Genomic DNA, 20,622 nt, shown 5'->3' on the forward strand with positions numbered 1-20,622 from the left:
TTCGTGTCCATGGTGCGTAACGAAAGCCCAGGAGGGAAGAGAAAGGAGAAGGAGCGAGTAGGAGAAAAAAGGAAGAACGTAAAATTGCGAATAGGGACGAGGTGCGCTGCTGCAAGATCGATACGTGCAACATGGAGCTCCCTCGGTTGCGCAGTATACTCGCATAACATGGACTTCACGGGAAAAAATTAATTTTTTAATCACGCAAACCGATCGAAGAATGCAAATATTCCTATTCTAGAAATTTTCGGTTCGATACCGCAGTCATTGATTGTCCATCAGGCATTAATCATATTTCAAAGTCGATATTTAACGAGTTACTAATTTTTCCAAGGCTCCTATCTCTGCGAAAATATATAATATAAGTAAAATTCATTCAAAATCGTATATAGATTATTGATATACATATATATACAGCCTAACGATAGCACAGTCTGTCACGAAGCTTTCCAAAGTGAATATCGATGACAACGTACACATGTTTATCGCATCACCCGTTATACACTCGTATCTGTCAACGTGGACTTGACAGTCTCCGCCGACGAGGAACACGTATAGCTAACAAAGCTCTAGGCATCACAGCTGCTGCCACTGTTGTCTCATTGACGCCGTGTTGCTCTCTCATCGTTCTATGAATAGATCTTGCGACCACCTTCGTCATAACTCCTCGTCGGAAACTTCATTAAAGTCTCGGTGTGCACTCAAGTGCGTATGCGTCGCGTCGCGTTGCGTCTAAGATCCTCATCGAAGAAGGAAACGGCTTTCGAACAGCTCGTCTAAATATGCGACTCCTTGCGTAATACTTCGTACAATAACGCGTTGTACCAATGAATGCACACATACGTATACGTCAAGGCGAATTTACACTGCACGAGTTTTCGCTTATTATCTCAGACTCGGAATCACTTAAAATAAAAGAGGCTGAAGTGGGTTATATAGACAACGTCGCTATAAAGATAATCGCATCAAAAAATAAAAAAAAAAAAATGTTGGGTGAGAAAGAAAATTTTACGGAATTTATACAAAAAAGTTGCATATAATCCATCTGGTATTTTTAAGAAATCAAATATATAATTTCGTTCATTTTTAATTGTAATATTTACACAATATACGAAGCTTTATACTCGTTTCAAAGTTCACATTGAATATAAATTAGCATTGAATAGCTTTATTTAAGATAAATCTCTGAGAGTAAGCACGAACGCTAAATTTGCATAAATTTGCCTTAAAATGTTCTTGACTCCAAGTAACAATGCTTATCGGCAAGGCTTTCAAATTTACAGTTAAAGCGCTTCTGGCAGTTGTTCGAAAAAGTATTCAAAAAGTTTCAAAGATTACACAATTTCTCCCGTTGCGCCCAGAGGCTACTTACGGAGAGATTGCTATTTACGAAATAATGTTCTCGTATAAATATGCGCGCGCTCTCGCCAAATATAACATCATCGTCTTATTTGAGTTGCATTAAACGGAAATGCCGCGTATCGTTTTTATCATTATCTAAATATGTCATTACGAAAACTAAGTAAGTGTGACAGGTGCGACTCGCGTGTTACATAGCTCCGTTACTGCACCGACTAATTATTGTCGAGAGATTTTGTCGTAACTGTGAGATGTGTGTCTGAGATGCGAAGCTCGCTGAAATTTATAGCCGCGTGACTATCTTAACGTGACAAAAAAAAATCAAAAATAATCTCCCATTTCTTATTTGTGTAATGCATAAATACATCTCTCGCAAAGTCTAAAAAGTAAATAGTCTCTCTTAAATGGATATCTTTATTTCAAGAAAATAATCGTAAAAATTTGAGATCGCGATATAATGAATGGAATATCTGTAACATAGATTTAGATTAAAAAAAAAAGATATTGTCAAGAATAGATATATTGCTGTGTTGTAAAATTAGTCGGTAAATTACATTTGAATGCGTTTTCCGATCCCGTCATAATTACGATTCGAATAAATTTGCGATATTAAAAAAAACTGTTTTAGATGTATCATTTCATTTCTAGTTAATCAAATATTTTATTCGTTATTTTAGCGACGCGTGTAACATATAGGTGTTAAATTAAAATTCGTGACCTGACACGTTAAGCGTCATAAACGTGCGATAATGTATCACACGCGCTATCTCCGTGAGCGGATATATTAAAACACGTGCAAAACGAATTTCTCATTAACGTCGCAATTTTCGCTCAAATATCCGATGTACGATATAACTCGGTCTATCCAGATTTTCCAGCCCTTCGGAAACGTTCACCCTAGTCTCTCGAAAGTAGGCAGAGAGCCGCGATGCACTGTTTGTGAGCGCGTTTGTGATGTTTTTGCTGAAACAGCACTCACCCCTCCCACCCCCCTCTCTTTTTCCTTCTCTCTTGTTCTTCGAAATAAAAAATTCAATTTTAAGCGTAGCATGGTACACACGAGGGATTGTTTACCTCGTAACACAGACTGGCGAATCTCGTTACAGTACGTCAACGTGCGGCGCGTTGCGAAATCATGATTTCCCAGACTTTTCCGGATGCATCCGCCTTCAACTCGACGGTTCCATTGTTACATTATCTTCGGGCGCTGACCACGCCGAGATTAAAGTTTTAAAGTTCCATGGAGAAGCCCAGGAAAGAGTCGAGAAAACTGACGAGAACGACGCGACGCGCATATGCTCGCTTGCACTCGAGAAGCTCACAGGCGTCGACGTTAAGGGACATAAATATAAATACCGCGATTTTCTACGTTTTTCCCATTCTTGAGAGAGATGCTGCACACTCGGTACATTTTATTGCTTTAAATTTCTCCTATTTGTCATTTAAAATTTTTATAAACTCAATAACTGATTATAGCAATATTACATTTTATAATACTTTCATTTAAATTAGATATTTTGAAAATATAATAGAAGAGAAGATATTGCTGTAATTAAATTTAACCCATTATATCTACAGAAAATTTTATAATTAATAAATTAATTTTCTAAACTCAATGCTTACTGCATTAAAAAAAAAAAAAAAAAAACGGAGAAATCTATTAAGAACGAGCGACAGCACCTTATACATATATGATCGGGATTTTAAATCGACTCTTGTCACACAACATACTTTTAATTCAAAACAAAATTTAAGGAATCGAACTAAAGACTTACTTTAAAGAAATAAAATTATTTTTCAATACGTGTATAATAATAGTTAATAAATTAATAACTTTTTCGGAATTTCACTCGCGTAATAACCAAGCGAGAAATAAAAAACTCGGCTCTATGCCACTGGCTTAAGTTCTCGTTACATACCGCTTGCCGAGTTCATGAAAGTTCCATCGGGATGAAAGTCGGGGTCGGGTGCGGCATGCCGAGTTGCATTTCCGCTCCGCTCCTCTCGTCATCGCCATGCTTGTCATGCGTCTCCCGCTATTCCCGGACTCGCGAGCGCAAGCCGCAACTATGGAAACATCGCGCGACTCGCCAAAGGTTTCCGGAGGAAACTATAAAGGTTGTGTATGAAAATAGTCGCCGTTTTGCATGCCTCGAAATTGATATAGAGGGCCCGTAGGATATATTAAAATTAAAAAAAAAACTTTCCATCAAAATACCGAACAGTGATGTTTGTATCTTATAACTTTATGTTATCATATGTCTTATTAATGTGCATATGTCTATCTTTGTTTTGTAACATGTTACTGATATTATTTTTATTATTTATCAAGTCTGCTGTTTGTTACTCTCTCTCTTTCTGCAATTTATCTTCGTCTACTTTCAAACATTCATGCTTTATAATGTAATTATTTGTCTTACGTTACTGTTACATCAATCGATTAAGATAAAGTATAAAAAATCTTTAAAAAATCTACATACGAAATCCTTTGAAAATGTAGATAGTACCGTAATTTACCGTAGTTAAGTTACGCTTGTGCAGCGATGCTTGTTTATTGCTTATTAAACGAAAAATGTGCACGAAAGTTGAAATCAAATATCGTGTCGAAATATTTAAGAGCCGACCATGTCCGTCTTATCTTTGTGACACGTCAGCTTTGACATCAGCTGCAAGAGATAATAATAAATATTGTTCGTAAAATACAACAGGCTCAATAATTTTTGCTAGCTATGTGTTATGATACAATAGTTTGCAATAATTTCGTCATTTTTAAATACATTTTTTTTAATACATGAAATATTACACAATAGACGAGATCTCTGGAAAATTTCGTTAAATCGATGTAATATTTCATAAAATATGCTGTTATAAATATAGTGACATTATTTTAATTATTACATGTGTATATATTTTTTTATACTTATATTTTTGATATTACCGTTTCCACCGAATCTGATATTTGGCATTTTTAATTTTTTTTTTGCTTATTATATTATGTACTTAATATTATATTTTTATAACTGCACTAAACTGCATTAAAATTTTTTTCTATAATAAAATTACGTAATAATTTAGACATAATTACTTTAGGATATAATTACATGATAATGCATGTGTATGTCTGAGTAAGTAAGACTCTTATTGACAAAATTATAAAACATTTGAACATTCATTGCTTGTCCTTATTCTTCGATAGCGTGACACGCGATAAGCGGCGATGAGTTGTACAATGAATACGACGATTAATTACGTCTAATACGAAAGAACGATCCGCTCAGGATCGTTCTTTCGTATTAGACGTAATTAATCGTCGTATTCATTGACGAGAATCCGTTCAGGATTCGCGGGTGATTCGCGTCCGTCCTGGATTTAATCAGACCGTTCCATGTGGAGTCGATTGTGACCTCGTGTAAATGTCCTCATAAATTACTTTACCGCTTCATCAAGGTAGAATCTCTTCAAAAACCACAAAGCTACTACGTGTTATTGATTCGCGGTTACGTGAATTTAATCGTATTGGACGATTCGCTGATAATAAATAATTAAAATGAGAAATATTATGCGAGATTGCAAGAAATTTATAGTTCTATTTAATACTATTTTGAGTGACAGATGTATTATATATTTAAATTATAATTTTTCAAATTGCAGCATTTAAAAAACATACTGAATAAACATAGTTTCCGCAATATAGCATTCTACAGGCACTATAAGCTAACTAATTATAAAGTTAATGAATTACATTTACATTTCGTTTGGAGTATATGTATGTCACATAATATGCTCCATGATACAAATTAACAGCAGTTATAAATATGTTCTCAACTGAATATTTTTATAATTTTTCTTCTTACTTTACTTTTTAAATTTTGTTTAAATTTTTTCTTCAAGGCACGAATAATTAGTTGGAATATGATATAGCACGTCACAATACTGATACTTTTTTCATCACAACTAATTGAATTATGTGTAACTCTCTCTTGTGCAAACTATCTCTTCCCGCTATTATTACTTCTAAATTATCGATCCCTTTGAAGCTCATATATTTCTACGAGTATATTTTCCACAATCTGTCTCAATCACAATTTATTTGTAGCACGAATATTCAAAGCGTAAATTTTGCCATAGTCGGATTAACCGAAAAGCAATAAATTCTAGAACATTGATTGAAGAAAGTCACAGGATTGTGTTGAGAATTCTCTCGAAGTTTTGTGGCAAGTAGTTCTCGAGAAAGGCAAAGATTCAGGAACGCCGAATGACCTTCGTGTTAAGTCACGAGAATGCGAGGCTCGCTATGTGATGAAATCCAGTTTTGATTAAATCCAATTGCAGATTACATATACTGTATGTACTATAAATGTGTGATCTAATAGGTATATGAAATTCACACCAATATTATTTTCGCACAAATGACACAATTCAATTCTCAGTTATTGAATATGTTGTGTCTATATAAATTAGAAATAAAATAAAATATACAAAAAACATTAGAGATATGTATATAAATTTCTACCCGATAGATTTCTGAAAGAAATAATTTGACATTTTCCAATACATTCTATCGCATTAACAAAATCTTTATATAATGTGTCAAATAATACTGTTGTGATTTCACGTTTATATTATATAAATGTGTTAAAAGCAACTATCGGCATTTGAGTCAACGATACATAATGTTGTTCAATTAGAATTAGAGTATCGATAGAATTATCGTTGTGCGAATCTTATGGTGTGAAAACAAAAAGAAAATGAGGCACGAGTCCGCATCACTGGTGAGCACTTTCGTTGATTTTCTCCGCTGTTTCACTCGTGAGAAAATCAACGAATCAACGTGGCCTCGAACAATCAGCTCAATATCCCGGTCCTTATTCGCCAATTACCGGCTACAACTGGCGGATCGGCCGCTCTTTGTTCTGCTCTGACGCGATCGCGCGGCTGTTGTTGTAATAACAGCGATTTGCTGACGGCAAATAAAATCCTTATCCATAGATAAAGAAGTCGGTCGGTTGAAGGAGATTGCCCGGTCTAGCAAATCAGTCTCGCAAGCAAGCGACAAAGATCATTTCCACGAAGGAAATCCATCAGTCGATGCATGTATATATTGTATATGAATGCATATCCGATACCGCATCGATTTCGCCGATGATCGATACCGATATCGAAATTCTATCCCATCATGCATACTCGCTGCTCAATTTTTCATGGCGATACTTGTCGATGCTAATGGATGGATAATCCATCCGCCCTCTTTTTCGTCCGAGTCGCTTCATCATGCACGTTTAATCGTCACTCACGTAGATATATATCGCCGAATAAGAATAATATCGCATCATAATCATGAAATTCGCCGGAAACGAGAGCTGGCTCCAAAAATGGCGTATCGCGCGCGAGCGGAAAGGCAATAACGCGAAAGAGGATATCATTTATTGATCGTAATGGCTCGCGTAATAGAACGTACTTCTAAATGCGATAACGAGTCGCTTCGAAGCGTGCACGTATAATGCAAGTAATTATACCAGCTTCAATTGTAATTTTTTATCGTATATCATTCTTATATAATAGCGATAATTATCGCTTTGAAAATCAGCGCATTCTAAAATGCTTTTCCGACGCTTCCATTTTCTACGCTCGAATTCGCTGCATCACGTATGCTAATAAGATATTATTATGCATTGTATAATTGATATTTAAAACATTATCGCATAAAAATGTCAAATTAAGTAAATTGAGATTTATATACGAGTATGTATAGAACAATTTAGAAATTGCAAGATTTTCATATCACACAATAATAATCAAATGTTAATAATCTTAGAATTACCCCAAAATAAAAAAAAATTATTTCGCACTAATAAATGTAAAATATATATTCATGAAATTGAAATTTTATTATATAAAGACGTATGAGGAAATGTTTAAATCACTGTTTTTATACCGTGTAATCTTCAACTATTTTCGATGTTTCAACATGAACGACTGCACGATGCTCTTACGTAATGTTTAATATGATTCAAGATCATAATACGATATGTAATGCGGGAAAGACAGTAATTTCGCGCTAGCTAAGCACTTGCAATTAAGCTAAGCAGACGTATTCGCGATTATTACGCGATCGTTAAATATCCGTTATTATTATTATAATAATTATTATTATTCCGCATCCCTCCCCCTCACACATCCCACATTCTCGTGGTCGGTTATACCACCTAGGAGAAATGGTTTCTACCGCGAAATTGCTTTCTGCCGTTTGATCATAATCCAATCGTTCCACCATGGTCTAAACGGTCTAATGGGTCGCGGAACTCTGGCCTCTCCCCCTCGACTGTAAAATTTATGAATACCTGCATCTCGACGCACGTTCTAGACGCCGCCTTTAGGAATGCCCATCGAGATCTGCGAATGCTAAATTAATGCAGCCTGCGCCCGTTAAATGATACAAAGTATATGCCGGTATATGGCGGTAAACAGCAAAGGAGAAGAAGCATAGGAATTGACATTACACTATATCTACATATAATGGCAAAACAAATGTCCGGATTCGCTGTGATAGTCAAGCATAAAAAAAAACGTTTTCTTGCGCGGAGATGACGGGTTTCTTTCGTTATCTACGTCCTGTCGCTGAAGAGGAAGATTGAAGAATCGTGAAAATTAAAATAAATCAAGAATATTGTGATTAAATAATATCAGAAGCAATTTGGGTAATTGTATAAAACTCCTTTTACATCGAAATAAATAAAGCTGAAATAAAGATTCATAATTGAGATTCTTAATTGGATATATTTATCGATATTTCAGTATTATGTAAGTAATTATTAAATGTTACGTTTATAAAAAAAAGAAAGATAGCAATAAAAGATTTTAATTAAAAGCCTATTGAAAAATACAGCATTATTTAGGATAGAAATAATTGCATGAATCTTTTAACAGTAAAAATCAAATAACAATAAAGAATTATTTAAGCGTCAACATTTATCGGTTTCAATATTATATAAGAGCAATCATTAGATTTAATAAAAAAATGTAATAGTAAAAAAATTCTAATTCTTGTTTACATGCACAATCTTCTATCTTCCTCTTGTTTACTCGCATTTCGCGATCATTGTTCTCTTAAAATGTCGTAATTATTAAAATCTTAGTTCATGTAAATAAAAAGAAGAAACAACTGTGAAGAAATATAAAATGCTGAGAATTTTGCGTGTACATTCTAAAATCAGCACAGGAAAAAAACATCGAGGATGTATGCTCTCTGGAAATGGCGTTTATCAGCCTTTATCCCGTTTGCTCATATGCGAAACTCGTTATTATCTACATACAAGAGAAGCCTCTCTCGCTTACTCAGTTTTTTGATCCTAAAATAGCCGAAGAGATTGGTACCAAGGTCTTCGCGCAAAAATACGAGTTACGTAACAGCCGTAAAATTCTGCGCGGATTAGGGACGCTTGAGTTAGCGATATGCTCTTGCTTCATTCGCGATTCGGAAAATGCATATCCACCAAGCGCAGTATTTAATTGACCGGATCGGCAGTCAGTGATCACCAATTAAACCGACCCGAAAAGAACTCGTAGAATAAAATTATTTAAAATAAACGTATATGTATATACATATATATAAATTTAAAAGTTATAAATATGAAAGAATATGATAGAATATAATACAACATTTAAAACATCTCAAGTAATTTTCTAGAAATATAAAAATTTTAAATATGCAATTTAATCTATATCTATGATTTATGTTTATATCATTAGCAAACAAAATTTATTTTATCTGTAAATAATGCTTAATTCCACAGATTACATTTATTTTAAAATAAAAAATATAACTCTTTTATAATATGTTGCTTTAACACCTCTTCAAATAACAAAAAATTGTATTATATAATTTTCTAACTTTTTAAAATATTTAAATATCAAGGGTCTGATATTGATTGAATATTACGTACATATACATATATATATATATATATATATATATATATATATATATAATATATTTAGTACAACCTGCTGTGAGACAAGCCGTGCCTTATGGCCGATGCGTGCATGTCTGTTCGTGTGTAGAATAGTAGTAAAATCGACCGCGAGAATCATTCAAGAGCCGAAATGAATATCGGACGCACGATGAGATTCAGCCGAGTGAGTCTTAATTTATGACATGTCGTGTTTACGGTTGTTGAAGATTTTGCTTTACGCGAATGAGAACTCGACGGCCTCGAAACACGATAACGGCCTACGAGAAAAATAACAGAAGAAAATAAAAGACAAGCTAAGACTTCCTATTTTCTGTGAAATGGAAAGAGTCTAAACGCGAGAATATGATGGATATCAATCGATCGATAGTTGATTATTTGATAGAATGTTCAATATTATGACTAGTTTATAAAAATTAATCGGTTGTACAAATATCACTTATTATACATATAAATATCGTTAAAATGTTTATGTATATAAATTATATTTATGTATATTATATAAATAAATAGTACAAGAGATAATAGTATATATTATTTAATAAAATTGCAAAAAATAATAAAGAAATTATATAAAATAAAAAATCACAGAAATGAAATGTGTTTAAAACATATAAAAAGTCATGATAAGCTGAATACTAAGGTATGCGCGCGTACACGCATACTAGCATTCTCGTGCATATTTATTATTAAATATGAGTATGTGTGTGTGTATACTACAGAATGCAAAATTTAATATTTTACATCCGAGGTAAATAAAAATTTTGAATTACTAAAACAAGCCGCATCTGCTTGTTTTTTTTTTTTCATGTTTTACTCCAACCAGTGTGTGTTATGTATTCAGTATAAATAAAGGTTTAAAGTCAGAGAGTTACGTTCAGCGCTAAATGCACGTTGAGAATTTGCTTTTGTCTGTTAGGCGCGAGATACGATAATGTACATACAACACCGAGAATCCCCTATTCTCGGGAACTTTCCCCGTTGTTTAATGCATCGCGCAGAAATGCGTTTCGCAACTTCTTATTGTAAAGTGTTTTCCACTCTGTTGTTAAAAGTCCATTTTCATCGCAACGCGCGCGCGTGCGCTCATATGGGAAGTTATAATTAACGTGAAATAGGTATTCTCAGTTTCGAGGATAATCGCGTGCATAACGATGCGTACAAATGACGATTTAACTCTTCCATTACAAAAGAACCGAAGCATAAGACCTTCATAAAGTTTATCAGAAACTTCGTTCTCGCATTCATATCGTTAAATAGTTCCAATATTATACGAGATTTTGCAGTATTCGTTTCGCGATACAAATATTTGACGATGGAAAGTTTGTTTGCAAAAAAAGATTTAACGTCACGCGCGCGACGGTATACGTGGTCCAGACAAAATCTCCGAGAATCAGCATCCGTTTTCCGAGCTTACCGCGGATATAAAGTTATTTTCTAGCACGCGTAGGTGACGATTTATTTAGCCCCCGTGTGTGCGTTGGATTTCCGCAGATGGGAATCGTTTCAGTATAATCGCACATCGATCATTTCCCTCGCTTCTCGATGGTCACCAAAACCTGGGACGTAAGGATATGATACATATTATGCGAGAAGTCGGGGTAATGTAATACAACGAGTTCTATGCATAACCACATAAATCTATTTCCTGTCCTCGCTCTACTACACACGTCGCATCGTTCTTCCTCTTTTTCGACTCTGCACACCGACGACGACGTAAATACGTCGGTTAGACTGTCGTGCCACCTCTAGCTCGGCCGGAGGTGATGTCGAAGAATTTGCATTTTTATTGGGACCTTACATCCTGCGGGTAAGACGCGGAGATATTGCTCGTTGCTCGTGACAGGCTCTATCAAAATCCACTCTCGCACCGCGTGTACGTCGTCGCACCTGGCCGTAAAAATGGCGACGATTTGTGCGCGACTGCTCTCGCTGATATTAACTCGATTCCTAGAAAATTTCTGCAGTTTCCGAAAAATAAGAATAATTCTATATTGCATTAAAGCGAGATTCACCGTTCGCAGAATTTTATTTTATGCAAAATAAAAGCTATAATACAATGTACCACTAAAATTGATATAAAGAGGAAAAAAAGAAATAAATTTTGGCTCATTTCAGCTTTGATTTGTATTTGTTTTTAGCATAACTCATTAACGTGGCGTTCTTTGAAATTCGTTTAAATTTATGTGAAAAAATAATTTCGGTCACAAATTAGATAGAGCGCGAAATCCTCTCCTCGCCATTCGTCTCGCCCATAAAACTTCGCAATTAATGTCCTCGCGTGGTACATCGATTTACCGTTTACAGTGCTGTTCGACGGCACATGTTTGATTTACAGCGTTACGAATTTCCGCTCTGACCAGCGCATGTGAAGGCGCTGATATATGTACACGCTATAGATTACTTAGACGCTGGACTTCACTGTGCCTCGGATTTGCGCTCGCTCTTGAAATTCCTCCATGATAATGACTTATGCATGCGTGCTCATCGCGTTAGTCTAATTAATGTTATTGTTTCGGCACGGCAGTTAAATCGATCTTTCACGAGAGATTAATTCTCAGGTTTGATAAACTGAAGTCAATGCAAAACTGTAGTACGATAAAAAAAAGATATAAAAGAATTTGTTGATATATCACAAATAAATTCGAAATACTGATTCTATCAATGCAATTTTCATATACAATAGTATAGCGTTTTATTTATAAATCAGGCAATATAATCATGATAATTAAAACACATAAATTAGAAGAATTTAGAAACATATTTTAATTATGAGCAAGAAAGCAAATAAAATTCTTTGCAATTAAAGCAGTTCAGTTTATGGAATACAGTGTATTTGTTATATCGATCATTATATCGATTATCATCAATCATCGACATCCATGTGAGAAATCTGCCATTCGAATTTTATTAAACTTCAAATATTTTGAAATTTCCATCCGTGTAAATAAACGTACATCGTTATTCGCAACAATTGTGCAAAAATAACGCAAGACAAATATAGCTCGAGCGCATGTTCAACAAAATATTGTTCATTACGATATCGGCGTCTCGTATTATCAAACAAATCAAAAATACATACCTAATTGTCGCAGTCGCGTAGGCAGTTGGAGAACAGCGATTTGACGCGTTGGGGAGATACATTATCAGCGTAATTATATTATGCGATTTTATTAATTTTGTATCATACGAGTCAAAAAAAATATTTTATATTCTCGTTTCAAAATGTCACATTGCGCGCATTAATATGCGCCAGCATATACGGCCGATGGCAAAACGGCGAAAAATTTTCCACCGGACGGCGAGCGCATGCATATATCCCACGGTCGAAAATGTACGCGTTCGTCGCAGCCTCATGATCAACTGGCAACAGTTGACCAACTTTCGCGGTCATTTTGCGCCGCGACAAGAGCTCGCCGCGTCAGCAACAGAAGCGCGCCGACTTTTCGAGCGTGGAAAACATTCGCGGACTAATCCGTCGGCGTAGTGTATTCAGCAGTCCTGAAAATTATTCATGCTCCGTACTCGGCAAACATGATGTAAAATGGTTCTGGATGATAAATTATTAACGCTGTCGCGATTCCCCGACGTGGCATGGAACGTGACGACCAACAAATATGAGACGTTTATTATGAAAGCAGGGGCGCAAGTAAAGTTTCGAGGATCTTGTTAAAATGGATACGCGCAGCACCCGCTAATTTGCATCCGTGTGTGAGTGTATGTGTGTGTCTCACTTAATCTTATTGATTTTTAAAAATCTATCTCGTCTGCCATTTGCGAACTCGCTATATATATATGCATACGGTTGAAACTTTGCGAGATCTAAAATGAGACTCGTCGGTTAATTTATAATTGGTAAGCGACCGAAATTAATAATGATCTATTGTCAGCGAATTAAACGAAGAAATGTGACACTGCAGTCTGTTAAGGCGCGATCGAAGTGTCATTAAGCGTTCAATTAAAAGAGAGATAATTGCCGGCGACGCACCGATAAAGAATTCCCCAAGTCGAGAGAAAAGGGATTCCCCGAAATGGACTTTTTCTCCTAGCGCTCTACCGAATACCTATGTTGATCTCCTTTCAATGCGGCGCGCTTAATTGAATTTCGCTTGTCCAATCAGACATTCAAATTTGAAACCGCTCGCTTTTCTTCTCTCTCTCTCTCGGATGAAGCGCCGGTCGGCGCGCGCTACGGTCAGTAACTCTTTCCATTCCGTGACGGTTTGATTTTAATTGAATGCCGGCAGTCGCACAAAATATCGCTCGACGGGACGACGACACCGCGACGGCGCTATCGATTTTCCCCCGATTAATTCCTAAAAGTGGCACCTGCCTCCGCGTGCGGCGGCGACGGCGGTGTCGTTTGTCACCATACTCGCGACGAAGGGAGGGAGAAATAGTTTAGGCCACTATTGCTCATTCATTTCCAAATCAAAGGGGCCAAGTTAAATGAGAATCGAATGTGTGTTCCCTGGGAAAGTTTCAGACGAGTTAGCCACGCTTCGCTAAAAGGCCGTTTAATTGAAAGCCCGCGGAAACTGCAGTAACGTCAAAAAAGAAGCAATTCGTGCGAGTAAAACTTTGCCGGAACTTTGGAGACTCGGACGAAAAATTTCTCCATCACGTCGTATAAAGGATCGGATCGCCGAACGGGCAGATCATCGTGTTATTACGGAGATTGAATGATACGAGAGAGATTCGGGAGAAGAGAAAGAGAGACGCGCGCGTTCGCGTGCGCGAATTATAAAGTAATAACGTCGCGAAAATCCGCGTAAGGCAAGCTCCGTTCGTAATGGAAGCGAGGCTTTCGGAGCGCGGAATTCGAGGGAAGTGAAACTTCGTAAAGCTTTCCCCATAATCCGCCGATCTCGCCTGACGCGAACCATGGGAATCTTCCGATGAGGCTAATTTCCCCGAGGAAATTCCCGGGGATTGGGAAAATCAGTGGCTCAATCGATTCGGCGCACTTCACTGGAGAGAAATTATTCATTCTCGATAAAGAGAGTAGTCACCTAGCACCCGCTCGGGATAGGCGGCACCTGTGGAATGAGAATCGTTCGCTTTGCGACACGAAAGATCAGACTATCCACCCTCACCGGGCATGATCCGTATATATGCCGGTTACGTAACGACATGAAAACACATTCCGTCTTACGAAATCGTGCTCGACATGGCCAACGTATTATTGTATTCTATTAACCTAGATATCGAGAGAGATTCTCTCATATATCAGATATTTTTCAAACCATGTTGAGATATTAACATATAAAATGGTACCAATAAAATGGCACAATCTGTCAATTATATATAAATATGTAAATTGTGTATCATATATTATCGATAATTATTTATATCACATCAAATATAATATTCAATAATTTTTGAAAATGATAAATAAATATAATTATTGTAAGATAAAATTTATACAACGCATTTATTGAATAATTACAGGAATAACTAATTTTTTCTTTCGTGTATAATTTCTTTCGTGTATATAAAGTGTATAATATTGGTATTAATTTTTTATTAAAAAGAAAAATTATTATAAAAAAGAATTTAAATATAAATAAGTAAAAATAATAATAGCAATAAAATAAACATAATTCTTTTTAATTATTTTCTTTGTTTCATATATCAATTGTAGTTAATTATAGGAAACAAAATTTATTAAAGAGAGATAAAAATTAATAGAATTGAAAAATGTTTTGTGAATGTTTAGACTCTAATGAGTTAATGCCGCAGAGATCGACGATTTATACGAAGTAGGCATTGCGGTCGTAGTTAGCAACGGATAAGCGCACTCGTAAGCCGCGACTTGTTTACTCGACTACTTAGCGAAAAAAAATTAAAAGACGCTCTCGCCTTCTGCCGCCTTGGAAATCGTGTTATTATTACACCTTTACCTGTAATCCTAGCTTTATGAATTATACATCTCTTTTAGATTCGGATGTGAATTTTTGAAGCTCTCTTTTTTTAGTAAAATAATCTGAAATATTCATATTCGTGAAACCTGTACATATATATCTTGTGCAACATATCGAGACATGATATATATATACATACATATGTGTTTGTGTGTAAAATAAGCAATATTAATTAATTTGGACATCATAATTAAAGAGTTAAATACAAAATGGTAATATAAAATAATGGTGAAATAAATATAAGTAGTATAAGTCAATGGAAGTAGTATAGGTCAATGAAAGTAGTATAAGTCAATAAAAATACCCAAATCAATATATAATATCGACCCGGAAGTAAGAGCACTTTGGCCTTTGTCGAGCTCCCGATCCATATTTTGAGGAGAACCTTAAATTCGCTTTGTCTCTCACCCTTTCCTCTTCCTCCCTTTTCCCTTCGCAAGCGCGGTAAAAAAGAAATATCGTTGCGCCCGCCCGCACCGAAAAAGCAATTTTTCTCTCCGCCTTTGTATCCAAGTGCTCGTTAAACGAGAGACTTACGTTTCCTCGATGGAAGCCGGCGGCGCATTCGGCAAATTGTGATTTGCCTATTGCGGGGTGAGGATCGATCCTCGTATGTAGGATCCGACGCGCGAGAGACGACAAAGCGATTCCGGTGGTGGTCAGGTATTGCCTGCCGGCGTATCGCGACCTTTTATCCGTAATTACGTTCATTAGCGCGTTCCTCGGCCGATAACGAGCCAGAGTAAACACGACAAACCATGGCAACGCGGTCGGCATTAATTACCTACGGTTTAGCATGGTCTCGACCAATAAGTCGCGACTTGGTGCGACCAGTCGATCTCGTTGGTCGTGCTATTAAAGTGTTACTAATACGGTTTCAGCTTGCTTCAAATGCTAATGAGCTTTTCTCAATTTATCTAATTATCGTCTCGTTACGCGACAAAGCTCTTCTTCTCCCTCGCTAGGTGCGACAATCATTATTATCAAATATAAACTCTTGATCAAAAATTCTTTGATTAAATTAAAAGCTATTCATGAAAAGCTATTAATAAAAATTTCGATGAAAATTATTAAGATTATTTTATCAATATTATTAATATTATTTATTACAACAATTTAATTGTCGATTTAAAATATTCAACACAATTTTGATACAAATTAAATTTTAAATTAAATTTGTATTAAAATCTCTATTAAGAGATAAGTAATGTCTATCATAATGATGTCATTAATTGAAACGAATAAATAATTCGAAAATCAATCAAATTTAAAATTCAAAATTTATCTACTTTTTTTAATGACTAGAAAGAAGCAGTTCTTTATGCGCAACTTTTTGCTTCACGTTTTTAATGTCTTTAAATCATTGCATAAAATAATTATTTATTGCTTCTTTTATTGTGTGTCTTAGAAAATGATTCACAAAATTCACAAATCTAAATTCAAAGATCCAGTCAGAGTAATTAAAAGATAGTGAAAACCTTTGGCAATGGTAATTTTACCGATTCTGATTTAAATTTTTATCATTCCTCTCCCTTTCAATCGACTCTCTACCAGTTTCTGTAACTCTCTTGACCCATTTCGATCAATACTCTCATCGCAGCTTCTTCCTTTCCCTTGAAATTCGCGCTACTAGGCGTAGTTAAGATTTATACAGACTGGTTTATATCATACAAATTTGCATTATAAAACAACTTCTGCAACAGGCCTTTGGCAAGTGGATCGATCAATGAAACGCGACCGTCGTTAAAATCTCATTCGAGAACTCTGTTACCACTTTTACCGCAGCACAAGTATTCGCAATATTTCTGCTACAAGCAATTTCCATCCATCCGACTACGTCGAAATTCACCAAGTCGAGAAATAGCCGTATAGTACTTTTACAATGATTGTGGAACAAAAATGTTATATCGGTCACTGCATGAATATTTAGCTGTTGAGATGCGAAATACTACTCTTAAATTATCTGCGCTTCGAAATACTTTTACAATTATAAAAAAAAAACTCTTGATTATATATTTACTGAACATCGCACCAAATTATTTCGCGGATGGTACGCGATTCTACTTTCTTATGAAAATTATACAATAGCGAAAAGGGAAAAGAGAATATACGCCCGAATCTCTAAACAAAATCTTGCATAATTTCATGTCGCTTTTATCCTGGTGAATAAAATTCCGCCCATGCACGGATTCTTCCACGAATGTGTAGGCGCGCGCGTGATTCGTCTTTTCAGGGTGTGTGATCGGATCTAAATTTAAATTGTAAATCTGACGAAACGCGCGTAAGAGGACCTATGGGTGCGCGCGGGACACTGCGAGGACGAGTGTATGTGCGCGCTTCGAGGATGCAACAGGCTTCGAAGGAGAGTGCATAGGTGCACACGCGCCGATAAACCCTGTCTTTCTCCCGAATTCCGTTTATATCACTTTCGGACACGCGCATACCCGCGCGACAGGACCAACAGAGAAAATGCGATATTGTCTGGTAAGAGCAAACGACGTCGCATCGGTTGCTCACTCGAGCAGATAATCGGCCAGTCTGGCCATTTCGTGTGTATATGTATATGTCGATATATGTATATGTCGATATATATATGTGTGTGTGTGTGTGTGTGTGTGTGTGTGTGTGTGTGTGTGTGTGTGTGTGTGTGTGTGTGTGTGTGTGTGTGCCAAAACGAAATGACTACTGCTTTTCAATCTTTGTATATTAAACCAATCAAATTAAAAGGATGTTTTATTCGCTTATCATAAATTATTATTATTATATCTTCTTCCAGTCTTCATTTAATACATATAAAAATAAATAATTTATATATCAATAACAAAATAATTAAATATTTGCTTTAATTTGTAATTTGTAATATATACTTGCCTAATGTTAAATTATTATTATAATTTTATTATTCTTTAAACTTGCACCTTATATTATATTTTATTTCACCTGATTTCTCAATTAAGCAAGAAATTAATTTTATCCCCCGAGTAATGTTAGATCTTCTTTCTTGCACAAGATGCTATCAACTTTAATAATTTTTATACGCGTGACGAAATATTTTGAGTTGCTTTTCGGTATTTATTTTTTGCAAAATATATTCATGCAATAAACAAAAATTTTTGTAAAGTAAAGCATTCTTAAAGTTCTAAAAAAATTTCAATATATTGTCATCAAAATATCGCTATAAATATTTAAATTAGCTTTTAATAACCATGATAGAGCATTAAATAATTTTTATATGTATCTTCTAATTCAGATTTATTTTCACGAAACAGCATACAAATTTTGATATTATCGGGATAGAAAATTCCTCGCTTATATAGCACACATATAAACACATTCGCACGAGAGAGATAGACCGACTGTATTCCGTCTCATCTCTGGCTAGCTCTGCTGAAGATCATCGTCAAACACTTGTCTGATCTATAAATGCCTGAACGCTTTCAAGGCATCATCTTAAGGTCGAATAACGTAAAAAGCGCTGCCGCTAACACATACAGCGGAATCTGCGCGTCGAGAAAGGATTTCAATCTTTAATGATGGATGGTAAAGCGTAATTCCCGTTGCTCGACACGTAGTGTTATGCGACCTCATCTCGGCAGAACGTGCCGTAATAGTTATACTTGGTTCATGAATGCGCCATAAATGTGCCATAAACGCGGTAATATTATTGTATTGGATTTTAATTAATGCGTTTTATAATCGATCGTTTATTAACTATTAGCTATGCTGATCGCAATTATGCATTACAGTCGTGAATTATCAGCGCAGATGCTTTATATATTTATGTTATATCAGATTTTTTTCGAATTACACACTTTATAATTTACATCATCGCAATATAAGTTCCATATAACAATAATAGTGCAATCAATAAAATATAAAACGGTCGTATTCTTTCGATAAACCTGGCTTACGGCCACGAGCATAATTTCGCGATTATTTGCGATAAAACAATACAAAAGCCATATTGCTCCGATTATAACAGCAATTAACAGTCATTAACATAGACGTGCTGTTTAATGTATTCGATGCCGCCGTTTGAAAACGACAGGTTTAATGAGAAGTCAATATTTGAATCGCACGGTGTAGCAATATCAAGCAACCCAAAATTTAATTTCACTCATAGTAACTACAAGCGCGATCGCTATTATAAAATACATACAGAATGTCTCTGTCAATCACTTTTCTTTGATATATAGCAAATACTATAAAGAGACCATATATTATATAAAAAAATTAAAATAAATTATTGTAAAACTTATTCAAGAAAATAACATATTTTGCGTAAAAAAATTATTTTTTGTTAATCTACATAAGCTCTATATTCTGGGCTTGGAAATTCTTTACGAATTCTGAATTCTCCGATTCTATCGGGTTTCTCACAGACACTAGAGCTGTCCGGCATAAAATCAGCCGATCTTTTCCTAGAGGCAAATTCTTGTGTGGGTTATCGCCGGCGAGAAAAGACCCGGGAATAAGATTCCACAACGTCGCTTTGTTCCCGTCTCTCGAGTATGAACGAAACAATACCGGTAGTGTGTTCGATGCAAAAGTTCCACGATTCCCTGCTTCTGCTCGGCGTCTCCCGACCCTTCACTGAATCCTCTTTCACTCAAGCAACTTCGAAGCTAACGAAGAACAGAAACTCGTGGAACTCTCGCGACGGACGTACGCATGTTAGTCGGGCATGTGAGATGCATACAGGTCTCGTGAATGGGAAATGAATCAAGTCATTCTAAGCATACCGAACGGAGACGCTGTGTATCGGTATAACGGAAAGAAAAGTCTCGATAAATTGTATTTCGAAGAACAGAAGTGGAATAGCGCCAACAACATGCTAAACGAGCGTGCTAGAACGCGAAAGTGATGATTAAAACAGCGAGTTACATCACGCTCGTATAGAGAGATAACCGTGCCGCTCTCGTCGCTACATGATAAAAGCACGAGCTAATTTCGAATAGCAACGACTATTTCCGAAATAATAATGTAGCTCCCCCCCGGTTTGTGCAGCTGCTGCGATTCCGACGTTAAGCCCGTCGAAACGAACAAATGCTCGGTGATGCAAAGGAAATACCCAATGGGAATACTTAGCGTTACGAATAGCGCGTTAAATTCGCAGCGCTGCGCGAGCACCATCGTCTGCAAAAGCGGATGCATATTGTATAAACGCGCGATCGTTTGATGCCATTTGTAAGCTCGGCGCGCGAGTGGTCGATTATTAATCGCGCGGTGGCGGAACACTTTTGCACGCGTGTTGCCGACAAATCGCAAGAACAATCGCGGCTTGTTAACGCAACCGACATAGCAACGATAATGAAGTATTATAATGACACCCCAACGCGCTGACAAAAAGCCTCTCTCCTCCTGCGAGC

The 20,622-nt window shown here is 36.1% G+C and overlaps 2 protein-coding genes across 4 annotated transcripts in view; both read right to left on the reverse strand.

The window, feature by feature from the left end:
* LOC145945937 (Krueppel-like factor 6) overlaps positions 1–20,622 on the reverse strand; it is a 332,032-nt gene that overhangs the window by 177,466 nt on the left and 133,944 nt on the right. Inside the window, exon 1 of one of the 3 annotated variants that reach the window (XM_083055258.1) lies at positions 3,279–3,299. The exons of the other annotated variants lie outside the window; for them this stretch is intronic. The gene's annotated coding sequence lies outside the window, so the exon portion shown is untranslated. Of the gene's footprint in view, positions 1–3,278; positions 3,300–20,622 lie in introns of those variants that run through there. 3 annotated transcript variants of the gene reach the window in all.
* LOC145945956 (uncharacterized) overlaps positions 1–20,622 on the reverse strand; it is a 195,661-nt gene that overhangs the window by 69,051 nt on the left and 105,988 nt on the right. The gene's annotated exons all lie outside the window — the stretch shown is intronic.

The sequence above is a fragment of the Prenolepis imparis genome, unplaced genomic scaffold (genome assembly GCF_030444845.1).
Source record: "Prenolepis imparis isolate NDT839.2.m4 unplaced genomic scaffold, iyPreImpa1.0 SCAF_2, whole genome shotgun sequence".
Taxonomy (NCBI): domain Eukaryota; kingdom Metazoa; phylum Arthropoda; class Insecta; order Hymenoptera; family Formicidae; genus Prenolepis; species Prenolepis imparis.